This window comes from Hypanus sabinus, chromosome 1 (assembly GCF_030144855.1).
Source record: "Hypanus sabinus isolate sHypSab1 chromosome 1, sHypSab1.hap1, whole genome shotgun sequence".
Classification (NCBI taxonomy): domain Eukaryota; kingdom Metazoa; phylum Chordata; class Chondrichthyes; order Myliobatiformes; family Dasyatidae; genus Hypanus; species Hypanus sabinus.
In genome coordinates, this window is record NC_082706.1 from 377674 (window position 1) to 390985 (window position 13312).

Sequence of the window (13312 nt, forward strand, 5' to 3'; positions counted from 1 at the left end):
TCCCCTTGAAATAAATGCCAACATTGCATTTGCATTCTTTACCACAGACTCAACTTGTAAATTAACCTTTTGGGAGCAACACGTACAACAAGCTGGAGGAACTCAACAGGCCGGGCAGCATCCGTAGAAATGAATCCGTAGAAGCAGCTGGGTTCCTCCAGCTTGTTGTACGTGTTGCTTTGAACCCAGCATCTGCAGTGTACTTTGTGTTAACCTTTTGGGAGTCTTGCACAAGAATTCTCAAGTCCCTCTGCACCTCTGATGTTTGAATTTTCTCCTCATTTAGATAATAGTCCACATTATTATCCCTTTCACCAAAATGTATTATCATACATTTCTGCGCACTGTATTCCATCTCCTCTTTTTATTTGCCCATTCCTCCAATTTGCCTAAGTCCTAGTGCAATCGTATTGCTTCGTCAGCACTACCTACCCCTCCACCTATCTTCGTATCTTCCGCAAGCTTTACCACAAAGCTATCAATTCTATTATCTAAATCACTATCAAACGATGTAAAATGTAGTGGTCCCAATACTGACCCCTGAGGAACTCCTTTAGCCACTGGCAGCCAAGCAGAATTGGGTCCCTTTAATGCCTCCTGTCAGCCATTCCTCTATCCTCACCAGAATCTTTCCTAGAATATCATGGGATTTTATCTTGTTAAGCAACCTCATTTGTGGCACCTTATCAAAAACCTTCTGAAAATCCAAGTAAATGATATCAACTGCCTCTCCTTTGTCCACCCTACCTCGAAGAACACATTTGTCAGGCGAGATTTCCCTTTACAGAAACCATGCTAACTTTGATTAATTTATCATTAATCTCCAAGTATACTGAAACCACATTCTTAATCAAAGACTCCAACACTTTACCAACCATTGAAGTTAGACTAACTGTCCTATAATCTCTTATTCTTTTGTCTTCCTCCCTTCTTAATGAGTGGTGTGATATTTGCAATTTTCCAATTCTCTGGGACCATGTCTGAATCAAGTGATTCTTGAAAGATCATAAACAATGCATCCGTTATCTCTTCAGCAACCTGTTTCGGGTCTCTGGAATGTAGTCCATCTGGTCCAGGCCCACTTTAAGACTTTCAAGTTTGCATAACACTTTTTCCTTTGTAATAGCAATGGCACTCATGCCTGCTCCTTGACAGTCACGGACCTCTGGCACACTGCTAGTGTCTTCCACAGTGCAGAATGATGCAAAGTACTCATTAAGTTCATCTGACATTTCTTAGTCCCCCATTACTACGTCACGAGCATCATTTTCCAGTGGTCTAATATCAACTCTCACCTCCATTTAACTCTTTACATATAACTGAAAAAAACTTCTAGTATCCTACTTTATATTATTGGCTAGTTTGCCCTCATGTTTCAATTTTTCCCTTCTTATAGCTCTTTTAATTGCCTTTTGTTGGATTTTAAAACTTCCCAATCACCAAACTTCCCCAATCGTCCAACTTGCCACTCTCTTTTGCTACCTTGTATGCCCTTTTCTTAGCTTTTATGCAGTCCTTAACTTCCCTTGTCAGCCACGGTTGCCTACCCCTGCCATTTGAATCTTCTTCTGTGGGACATAGAAACATAGAAAACCTACAGCATGATACAGGCCTTTGGCCCACAAAGATGTGCCGAATATGTCCCTACCTTTGAAATTACTAGGGTTACCCATAGCCCTCCATTTTTCAAACCTCTATGTATCTATCCAAAAGTCTCTTAAAACACTCTATCATATCTGCCTCCACCACCATTGCTGGCAGCCCATTCCATGCATTCACCACTCTCTTTGTAAAAAACTTACCCCTGATATCTCCTTTGTACCTACTCCTCAGCACCATAAATCTGTGCCCTCTTTTGGCAGCCATTTCAGCCCTGGGAAGAAGCCTCTGAATATCCATACGATCAATGCCTCTCATCATCTTATACACCCCTATCAGGTCACCTCTCATCCTCCATCGCTCCAAGGAGAAAAGGCTGAGTTCACTCAATCTGTTTTCATAAGGTGTGCTCCCCAATCCAGGCAACATCCTTGTAACTCTCCTCTGCACTCTTTCTATGGTTTCCACATCCTTCCTGTAGTGAGATGAACAAGTTGCTGTCCAAATTGCATGCCATCTTGGACAATGACTCCCATCCACTCCATAATGTACTGGTTAGGCACAGGAGTACATTCAGCCAGAGACTCATTCCATCGAGATGTACCACTGAGCGTCATAGGAAATCATTCCTGCCCGTGGCCATCAAACTTTACAACTCCTCCCTCAGAGTGTCAGACACCCTGAGCCAATAGCCTGGTCCTGGACTTATTTCCACATAGTATGATTAACTTATTATATTTAATTATTTATGGTTTTATATTGCTATATTTCTACATTATTCTTGGTTGGTGCGGCTGTAACAAAACCCAATTTCCCTCGGGATCAATAAAGTATGTCTATCTGTCTGTCTGTCAGAACTGAGCACAGTACTTCAACTGGGGTCTGACCAGGATCCTATATAGCTGCAACATTACCTCTCGGCTCCTAAATTCAATTCCACGATTGATGAAGGCCAATACGCCGTATGCCTTCTTAACCAAAGAGTCAACCTGCGCATCTCCTTTGAGTGTCCAATGGACTTGGACCCCAAGATTCCTCTGATTCTCCACACAGCCACGAGTCTTACCATTAATACTATATTCTGCCATCATATTTGGCTGACCAAAATGAACTACTTCACAATTATCTGGGTTGAACTCCATCTGCCACTTCTCAGCCCAGTTTTGCATCCTATTAATGTCCTGCTGTAAGCTCTGACAGCCCTCCACACTATCCACAACACCCCCAACCTTTGTGTCATCAGGAAACTTACTAACCCATCCCTCCACTTCCTCATCCAGGTCATTTATAAAAATCACAAAGAATAAGGGTCCCAGAACAGATCACTGTGGCACACCACTGGTCACTGATCTCCATCCAAAATATGACCCATCTACAACCACTCTTTGCCTTCTGTGGGCAAGCCAGAAGGAATGTCCCTTTGGATCCCATGCCTCCTTACTTTCTCAATAAGCTTTGCATGGGCTACCTTATCAAATGCCTTGCTGAAATCCATATACACTACATCTACTGCTCTACCTTCATTAATGTGTTTAGTCACATCCTCAAAAAATTCAAACAGGCTCATAAGGCCCTTGACAAAGCCATGCTGACTATTCCTAATCATATTATACCTCTCCAAATGTTCATAAATCCTGCCTCTCAGGATCTTCTCCATCAACTTACCAACCACTGAAGTAAGACTCACTGGTCTATAATTTACTGGGCTAGATCTACCCCCTTTCTTGAATAAAGTAACAACATCTGAAACCCTTTAATCCTCTGGAACCTCTCCTGTCCCCATTGATGATGCAAGGATCATCACCAGAGTCTCAGCAATCTCCTCCCTCACCTCCCACAGTAGCCTGGGGTACACTTAATCTGGTCCTGGAGACTTATCCAACTTGATACTTTCCAAAAAATCCAGCACACCCTCTTTCTTAATATATACATGCTCAAGCTCTACACTCCACTGCAAGTCATCACTGCAATCACCAAGATCCTTTTTCATAGTGAATATAGAAGTTAAGTATTCATTAAGTCCCTCTGCTATTTCCTCCGGTTTCATACACACTTTCCCACTGTCACACTTGATAGGTCCTATTCTTTCACGTCTTATCCTCTTGTTCTTCACATACCTGTAGAATGCCTTGGGGTTTTCCTTAATCCTACCCGCCAAGACCTTCACATGGCCCCTTCTGGCTCTCCTAATTTCCTTCTTAAACTCCTTCCTGTTAGCCTTAAAATCTTCTAGATGTCTAAGATTACCTAGCTCTCTGAACCTTTTGTAAGGTTTTCTTTTCTTCTTGACTAGATTTACTACAGTCTTTGTACACCACTGTTCCTGTACCCTTCCGTAACTTCCGTCTCATTGGAACGTACCTATGCAGAACTGGACACAAATATCCCCTGAACGTTTGCCACATTTCTTCTGTACCTTGCCCTAGAGCATCTGTTCCCAATTTAAATTTCCTAGTTCCTGCCTGATAGCCTCATATCCCCCCTTACTCCAATTAAATGGGACATATCTATCCTGCACCTTGTGAACTAGTCCTCAAGTACTTTCGCCTTAGTAATAGCAACTACTCTCTCTTCTGCCCCCTGATACTCTTACATTTCTGGCATTCTGCTTGTGTCTTGCATAGTGAAGACTGACACAAAATACTTATTAAGTTCATCTGCTATTTCCCCCCCCCCCCGCATTACTACCTTTACAGTGTAATTTTCCAGTGGTCTGATATCTACTCGTTGCTCTCTTTTACTCTTTATATTAATACGCAGCAGCCTCTCCAGACTCTGGATTGGGGATTGCCAAACGTTATGTGGATTTTCTGGTGTAGTCTGTTTTGTCATATGCTTTTGTGATATCATTCTGGAGGAACGTTGTCTCGTTTTTTAACTACATTGCATTTGTGGTTTCTAAATAACAATAAACTGAATCTGAATCTGATCTGAAAAAAATGTTTGGTATACTCTTTTATATTTTTGGCTAGCTTACCTTCATTTATCATTTTTTCTCTCCTTATGTCTTTTTTAGTTGCCTTCTGGTGGTTTTTAAAAGATTCCTACTCCTCTAAATTCCCACTAATTATTGCTATATTACATGTCCCCTCTTTTGGTTTTACACTGTCTTTGACTTCCAATGTCAGTCATGGTTACCTCATCCTCCCTTTAGAATACTTTGTTATCTTAGTGATATATTTATCCTGCACCTTCTGAATTGCTTCCAGAAACCCCAGCTATTGGTGTTCTGCCATCATCTGATTGTCACTTCTTTCAATCAACTTTGGTCAGCTCCTCTCGTTGGCCTTTGTATTTCCCTTTAATCCACTGTAATGCTGATACCTCTGAAACTGCAAAGACCCCTTTACCCGGTATTTCTTTTCTATCTAAGTACATACCCAAATGCCTTTTAAAGATTGCCCCCACAGCCTCCTCTGGCAGCTTTTTCCATGTAACCATCACCCTTTGTATGAAAAACTTACCGATCATATCTCTTTTAAGTTCCTTCCCTCTCACCTTAAACCTCTGCCCTCTTGCTCTACATTCCCATGCACTGGGAAACAGATCTCACTTACCCAATCTCTGCCTTTCATAATTTTATAAGCCTTTATAAGGTTATCACTCTGCCTCCTACATTCCATTGAGAATAAGTCCAGCCTGTCCAATCCCTCCTTATAACTACATCCCTCCATCCAGTTAATATTCTAGTGAATCTCTTTGGCATGCTCTCTATTGCTACAACACCCTTCTTAGTGTGGTTACTAGAATTGTATACAATACTCTAAATGTACTTTAAACCATATTTTATACAACTGCAAATGAAGTCCATATTCTTATACAGAATATGTTTACAAATGCAAGCATATCAAATGCATTCTTTGTTACCTTATTCACCTGTGTTACCATTTTCATTGAACTATGGAGCTGTACTGCAAGGTCTCTCTGTACATCAATGCTCCTAAGGTTCCTGCTATTCACTCTAAACGTTCAACCAGAATGTGACTAGCCAAAGTGCCTTACTTTATTCTTGTCTGCATTAAATACCATTTGCCACTGCTCTGTCCAAATTTTCAGCTGATCTATGTATCAATAGACAATTCTCTTTGCTGTTTTCAACCCCATCAGAAGTGTGTCCGGATGCAGCACCTGTCTCTCTGACTGCATTGATCTACTGGAGTCCTGTACTGGGACATTAGTGATCTATGTAAATGACTGGGATGAAAATATAGATGTGTTGCTTAGTAAGTTTGCAAATGACTCAAATATTGCAGTGGAATTTTGGACAGTGAAGTAGGTCACCAAAGGATGCACTGGGACATACAGTATATTAGTTAAACTTATGCGTGAAGAAATGGCAGATGCAATTTAATCCAAGTGTGTGATGGGTTGCAATAGGGAGGTAAACAGTAAAGGGAAAAGTATACAGTTAATGGCAGGAGCTTAACAGCACAAATGTAGAGTGATCTTGGGATCCGAGTATGGGTCTTACTAAGGCTGGAAGAGAAGTGGTAATCTAATCTGTAAACCATACAAAAATAAAGAACTGTTTCACATGGGTATAATGGCTGCACATCAAGGGGATACATTGGAATATCAGCAAGGTGCAGAACATTTAAAGCCTCATTCACTTCTCTCTTGAGTTACTTAGAGCATGTTTTGATTTAAGGTTGGTTCCAACTCTTGCCGATGAGTTCACAGTTGCTCTAGTGTCTGTCCATTCACTCATGCTGTTGGTCTTCAATCATTTAATTTTTCATATTAACAGTCAGATATGACCAGTAAAAATAAACTGTATCTTTGTAAAATCCTACATGCAGGTTAATTCTTCGGCAACTGAGGGAAATTTTTTTTATGTGAGCAGAGCTAATGTTTCTAGCTTGAGAAGTGACAGCTGATGTTGGCAAAGTCATGAGGTGAATTTGCTTCTCTGCCTTTGCTTTGTCGTGTAACCTTTACTGCAGATAGAATCATGGTGATAAAGAATCAAAGAAATAGGAACAGGAGAGATTATTTACCCTGTGTTTGTTCTGCCTGTATTGTGCTATCTCAGCACTACCTCCACACCCCTTCATTTTTCCAACACCTCAAAATATAACAATATCAGTAGTAAACAAGGTAAACAACATTTCAAGTATTTTTCCTAATCTCTATCTTAAATTGGCGATTGCTTGCTTTGGAGTAATGCCCCTTTATTTCTCCCTTGACAAGTACATAAAACACAGAACATAGAAATCTACAGCACATTACAGGCCCTTCGGCCCACAAAGTTGTGCTGACCATGTAACCTACTCTAGAAACTGCTTAGAGTTTCCCTACCACATAGTCCTCTATTTTTCTAAGCTCCATCTACCTAAGAGTCTCTTAAAAGACCCTATTGTACCCACGTCTACTACCATTGCTGACAGTGTATTTCACACACCCACCACTCTGTGTGAAAAACTTAGCTCTGACAACCTCCTTGTACCTACTTCCAAGCTATGCCCCCTCGCGTTAGCCATTTCAGCCCTGGCTATCCACATGATCAATGCCTTTCATCATCTTATACACCTCTATCAGGTCACCTCTCATTCTCCGTTGCTCCAAGAAGAGAAGGCCAAGTTCACTCAACCTATTCTCATAAGGCATGCTCTCCAATCCAGGCAACATCCTTGTAAATCTCTGTACTCTCTCTATAGAATCCACATCCTTCCTGCAATGAGGTGACCAGAATTGAAAACAGTACTCCAAGTGGGGTGTAACTAAGGTCTTCTGAAGCTGTAACATTACCTCATGGCTCTTGAACTCAATCCCATGGTTGATGAAGGCCAACACACCATACACCTTCTTACAATACAATCAACCTGCGCAGCCTATGGACATGGACCCCAAAATCTCACTGATCCTCCACACTGTCAAGAGTCTTACCATTAATATTATATTCTGTCTTCAAATTTGACCTACCACTTCTGCCACTTTTCAGCCCAATTCTGCATTCTATCGATGTTGAGCGTAACCTCTGACAACCCTCCATACTATTCACAATACCCCCAACTTTTGTGTCATCAGTAAACTTACTAACCTACCCTTCTACTTCCTCATTCAGGTCATTTATAAAATTCAGAAAAAGAAGGGGTCCCAGAACAGATCCCTGTGGAACACCACTGGTCACCATCCTCAATACAAATCATCTACAAGCACCCTTTGCCTTCTGTGGGCAAGCCCATTCTGGATCCACAAAGCAAGGTCTCCTTGGATCCCATGCCTCAATACTTTCTGAATAAGCCTTGCATGGGGAACCTTATCACATGCCTTTCTGAAATCATATATACATTACATCCTCAAAGAATTCAATCAGGTTTGTAAGGCGTGACCTGCCATTGACAATGTAGAGTAATGTTTACCTTGCCAAGCACTCTCAGAAACTTTCTTATGGTAAGATCAAACTGTGACACCTTGAATTATATCTCTAAAGTGCTAAGGAAACTTGGGGACTTCATCTTAACATGGTGGTTAAAATAAATTACTGTGGTAACCTGCTCAGGTAGACAGGGAGCACTGTATTCTCCAGTTTCTAAACAATTCTGGATTGTTGGTCAATTTGAATTTTGTTGCACTGTCAGTTTGAAAATGAATTCTTTTAAGCTCTGATGCCTCAGGTTACATTTGCGATCAGGAAGCGAAGTAAATAAGGATAACCTCTGCATTTCTGTAATGCCCTTTGCTATCTCAGGATGTCCTGAGTTTCCTTACAACCTTCAAAATACATCTTGAAGTATCATCACTGTTATAAGAAAGGGAATGGAACAATTTCAACACTGCAAACTTCCTTAACTATATTAAGCAACCAAATGATTTTTCAACCTGGTTATCTATATTCAAAGTACATTTATTAACAAAGTATGTATGCAGTATACAACTGAGATTCATCTTCCCACAGACGGCCATGAAAATAAACACTGTTCAAATAAAACATCAAATACCCAACATGCAAAAACACATATAACCTGAACTGTTAACTGACATAACTGTTTCAATTAAACCCGGCTCAAAACCCAAGACTCTGGCACTGTTAAGTGAGAGTGAGAGGGAGAGGGAGAATGAGAGTGAGAGAAAAAGAGAGGGGGGAGAGAGAGTGAGTGAGTGAGTGAGAAAGAGAGAGAGACACACACAGACACTCTCTCTGCTGGGACACAAGTTAGCATGCCATCTTGTTCATTACAGTTTTGTAAAACCTCTACTGGCAGTTCCAACAGTGTACCTATTGCACCAGGAATGTTGGCCTGGACTTTATGCTCAGGTCAATATTTGATGGAGTTATGAAGACGGAGACTCTTACATCACCTAATTGATAAGACATAGGACATCAGGTCTACAGGAAAATGGGATTATTAGAGATGAATGTTCAATAGTCAAAAGGAATGTTGCAATGCTGTTTATTATTTTATATTTTTTCTATTTTGTATTTGCTCAGTTTGTCTCCTTTTGCACATTGGTTGTTTGCCCATCTTTGTTGTGTGCAGTTTTTCTATTATGTCTCTTCATATTTATTGTGAATTCTCACAAGAAAATGAATCTCAGAAAATGTATATGCCGACATGTACTGTATGCATTTTTATCATAAATTTACTTCATGGTATCTCCGTGAACTTTGAATCCATTGAAGTCTTACTTTGAAAGATGTATGGAAAGAGATATTTCTTTGAACTCGACATTGCAGTATGTCTACTTGCATATGATGAACAAAATATTCATTATCATTGGTAAATGAAATTGGTAAGTCATTGACCAAACTTTTCTCTTACTTCTCATTAAGTGGTACACGTTACGAAGAACCGCAAGATCTCGGTGCCCCTGCAGATGACAGTATTGAGCCATATGCCCTCACTGGAACACCAGAGAAAGCAACAAAACACAAGTTTACTTTCAGACAATGATTTACATCGTTTGAGACATGGGCATAAAAATCCTGGCTAATACTCTAATACCAAGGGAGTGCCATATTTCTTGAATTAACACAGTCAAGTTCACAAGTACTATGAGAACACTGCAGACATTAGTACCTGTTTGCTACTGTAGTCGTCGTTGTTGTGGCTATCCCTTGAGGTCGAGAATGATGGCCTTTGTTCCGTTTCCACAGAGGGAAGACTCCTGTGTGTGTATTTGTTTAACATGTACTTGATATTGCACTCGAAGAAGCACACGATACTTCACAAATCAACCGATTCCAATGGCATGGATACCACAACGATCAGAGCTGATGGATTTGTTGCAGCCTTCATCCGCCTTCACAGCTGTTGAGTTTGAAGTAACTTCATCCACCTGTTCCACAGTTGAGGTCTTGGTTGAACTGCTCTTTGTCAGGGACCTCACCCTCGACCTTACCCCCATGGGTGACCCTAACAGCAGCATAGCTCAAGACGGCATCGCTCTCGGGATCTCAGGACCACATAAGCTTCTCCACCACAACAAGGTGACAATCCACGGAGAAGGATTGCTGCTGTAGTGTACTCAACTGAATACAAGTGACTGTAATGCTCTCATGCTGGAAGTCAGGAGCATCTCATTCTCGTCAGCCTTGCCTCAAAATTCAAGCAAACAGCTTCCACTGATATATCTCATATGACGTGGCTGCATTGCAGATGTCAGAAGCAGCTCTACCAACAAAGTGAGTAGATATTCCATTGTTGGCATGTGGTTTTTGTATTCTCTCCTGGAGGGGCATATGGCTACAGTATTCATAGCAGATGTTCATACCCTCTTAAACACACCCTGTGAATTTTTTTTATGTTGCCACCTCTTTATCAGTATCTTTTTCCAGATTCTCTAACTTTTCATGCCTCAACTATTTGTGAAAAAAAACATTTCTGATCACCTAATTTTGTGGAGGACCTGCTGACATCATCTGTAGCAGTGGTGATAGGGTTCCAGTTTGGTTCAGATTATCAGAGATTTCTTTTTCCAAATTGCAGGAAGGATTTTCCTTACCACCCAAATAACATTCAACTTCTACTGTTGATGTTACTAAAAGTTGCTTGTTTTCTGTGACATATCAGCACCAGTGATAATTTAGATCAAGTTTATGCCTTACTGGATGTCAAGCACAAGGGTACGTAAACTTCTTACATGAAAATACATATCCTTACACATTAAAGGAGCTAAAGGAGAAAATCAAAGTGGCTAAAGGGGTGTACAGGAAAGAGCTGGGAAACATGCTTGGGCAGAGTATTATGAGCACCACTGGCTTCAATCAGCCTAGCTTTTGCCTCAGAATGCAGTCATGCATGGGCTAATCAGTTAAACCAATACTTCAATAGGGTTGACAATTGCCCTCCCATTCACACCCCTTCAGCACACCAGTCCAGGTTTTGAGGCACTCAATGCTCTCTTAGCAACAATGCCTCCCTTCCTCCCTCCTCCAGTTCAACATGTGCATGAACAACACTGGCTACCACTGTCTACATTCACTCCTTGCCCTGCACCTAACACCCACATCTCCACATACCATCTTCTATCGTCCCAATTTTCACCTCTTCCAGACCGCACCTTAGACCAACTCCAGTCATCATGGACTCACCTTCACTACTGAGCAGGTAAGAAGGGCTCTGGAGAAACTCGACAAAGCAATGGAACCAGATGGTATGAACCCCAAGGTTCTGAGAGAGTTGTGTGGAGTTGAGCAGCTACTGGGTTCTCTACTGGGTTAAAAAGGGTTCTAGAAGTAAGCCTAGCAATTATAGACCTGTCAGTTTGACATCAGTGGTGGGTAAATTAATGGAAAGTATTCTTAGAGATAGTATTAATAATTATCTGGATAGACAGGATCTGATTAGGAGTAGCCAGCATGGATTTGTGCGTGGAAGGTCATGTTTGACAAACCTTATTGAATTTTTTGAAGAAGTTACGAGGAATGTTGACGAGGGTAAGGTAGTGGACGTAGTATATATGGACTTCAGCAAAGCCTTTGACAAAGTTCCACATGGAAGGTTAGTTAAGAAGGTTCAGTCGTTAGGTATTAATGCTGGAGTGATAAAATGGATTCAACAGTGGCTAGATGGGAGATGCCAGAGAGTAGTGGTGGATAATTGTTTATTGGGATGGAGGCCGGTGACTAGCGGGGTGCCTCAGGGATCTGTTTTGGGCCCAATGTTGTTTGTAATATACATAAGTGATCTGGATGATGGGGTGGTAAATTGGATTAGTAAGTATGTCGATGATACTAAGGTAGGAGGTGTTGTGGATAATGAGGTGGGTTTTCAAAGCTTGCAGGGAGATTTATGCCGGTTAGAAGAATGGGCTGAACGTTGGCAGATGGAGTTTAATGCTGAGAAGTGTGAGGTTCTACATTTTGGCAGGAATAATCCAAATAGAACATACAGGGTAAATGGTAGGGCATTGAGGAATGCAGAGGAACAGAGAGATCTAGGAATAACAGTGCATAGTTCCCTGAAGGTGGAGTCTCATGTAGATAGGGTGGTGAAGAAGGCTTTTGGAACGCTGGCCTTTATAAATCAAAGCATTGAGTACAGAAGTTGGGATGTAATGTTAAAATTGGACAAGGCATTGGTAAGGCCAAATTTAGAATATTGTGTTCAGTTCTGGTCACCAAATTATAGGAAAGATATCAATAAATTAGAGAGAGTGCAGAGACGATTTACTAGGATGTTACCTGGGTTTCAGCACTTAAGTTACAGAGAAAGGTTGAACAAGTTAGGTCTCTATTCATTGGAGCGTAGAAGGTTGAGGGGGGATTTGATCGAGGTATTTAAAATTTTGAGAGGGATAGATAGAGTTGACGTGAATAGGCTGTTTCCATTGAGAGTAGGGGAGATTCAAACGAGAGGACATGATTTGAGAGTTAGAGGGCAGAAGTTTAAGGGAAACACGAGGGGGTATTTCTTTACTCAGAGAGTGATAGCTGTGTGGAATGAGCTTCCTGTAGAAGTAGTAGAGGCCAGTTCAGTTGTGTCATTTAAGGTAAAATTGGATAGGTATATGGACAGGAAAGGAGTGGAGGGTTATGGGCTGAGTGCGGGTAGGTGGGACTAGGTGAGATTAAGAGTTCGGCACGGACTAGGAGGGCCGAGATGGCCTGTTTCCGTGCTGTGATTGTTATATGATTATATACATGGAGTTCTCCAACACATTTTTAATCTGAGTCTCAGCCTAGAAAGGGTCCCGACTATGTGGAGAATATCAGTACTCCAGAAGGGCCAACTGAAAGTCTTGAATGACAACCATCCAGTGACCTTGATCTCACACATCAATGAAGACTCTAGCGGGGCTGTTCCTGGCTCACCTCTGACCCCTGGTCAGACCAGCCCTCGACCCCACCCCCTTGCATTTTGCCTGCTAGGAGCACATTGGAGTTGATGATGCTGTCATCTACCTGCTGAACAGAGCTTACTCCCATTTGGATAAGCAGGGTAGCACTGTAAGGATCATGGTTTCTGATTTCTCAAGTGCCTTCAATACCATATAGCCCTCTTTGCTGGTGAATAGATCCATTAAATGCAGGTTGGCATTTCCATTATATCCTGGATAATAGACTACCTGATTGGCAGATCACAATTTGTGTGGCTTCAGAGCTGTGTGTCAGACATGGCTATAAGCAGCACCAGGAGTCCACAGGGGACTGTATTGGTTCCCTTCCTGTTTACCTTGGACTTTTGATACAGCATTGAGTCATTTCATCTGCAGACATTCTCTGAAGACTCAGCAATAGTTGGGTATATAAAGGGAGGACTGGAGAATG

General features: G+C 41.4%; 1 long non-coding RNA gene across 1 annotated transcript in view; it reads left to right on the top strand.

Moving 5' to 3' along the window:
- Positions 1-13312, top strand: part of LOC132387011 (uncharacterized) — a 609870-nt gene that overhangs the window by 349496 nt on the left and 247062 nt on the right. The gene's annotated exons all lie outside the window — the stretch shown is intronic.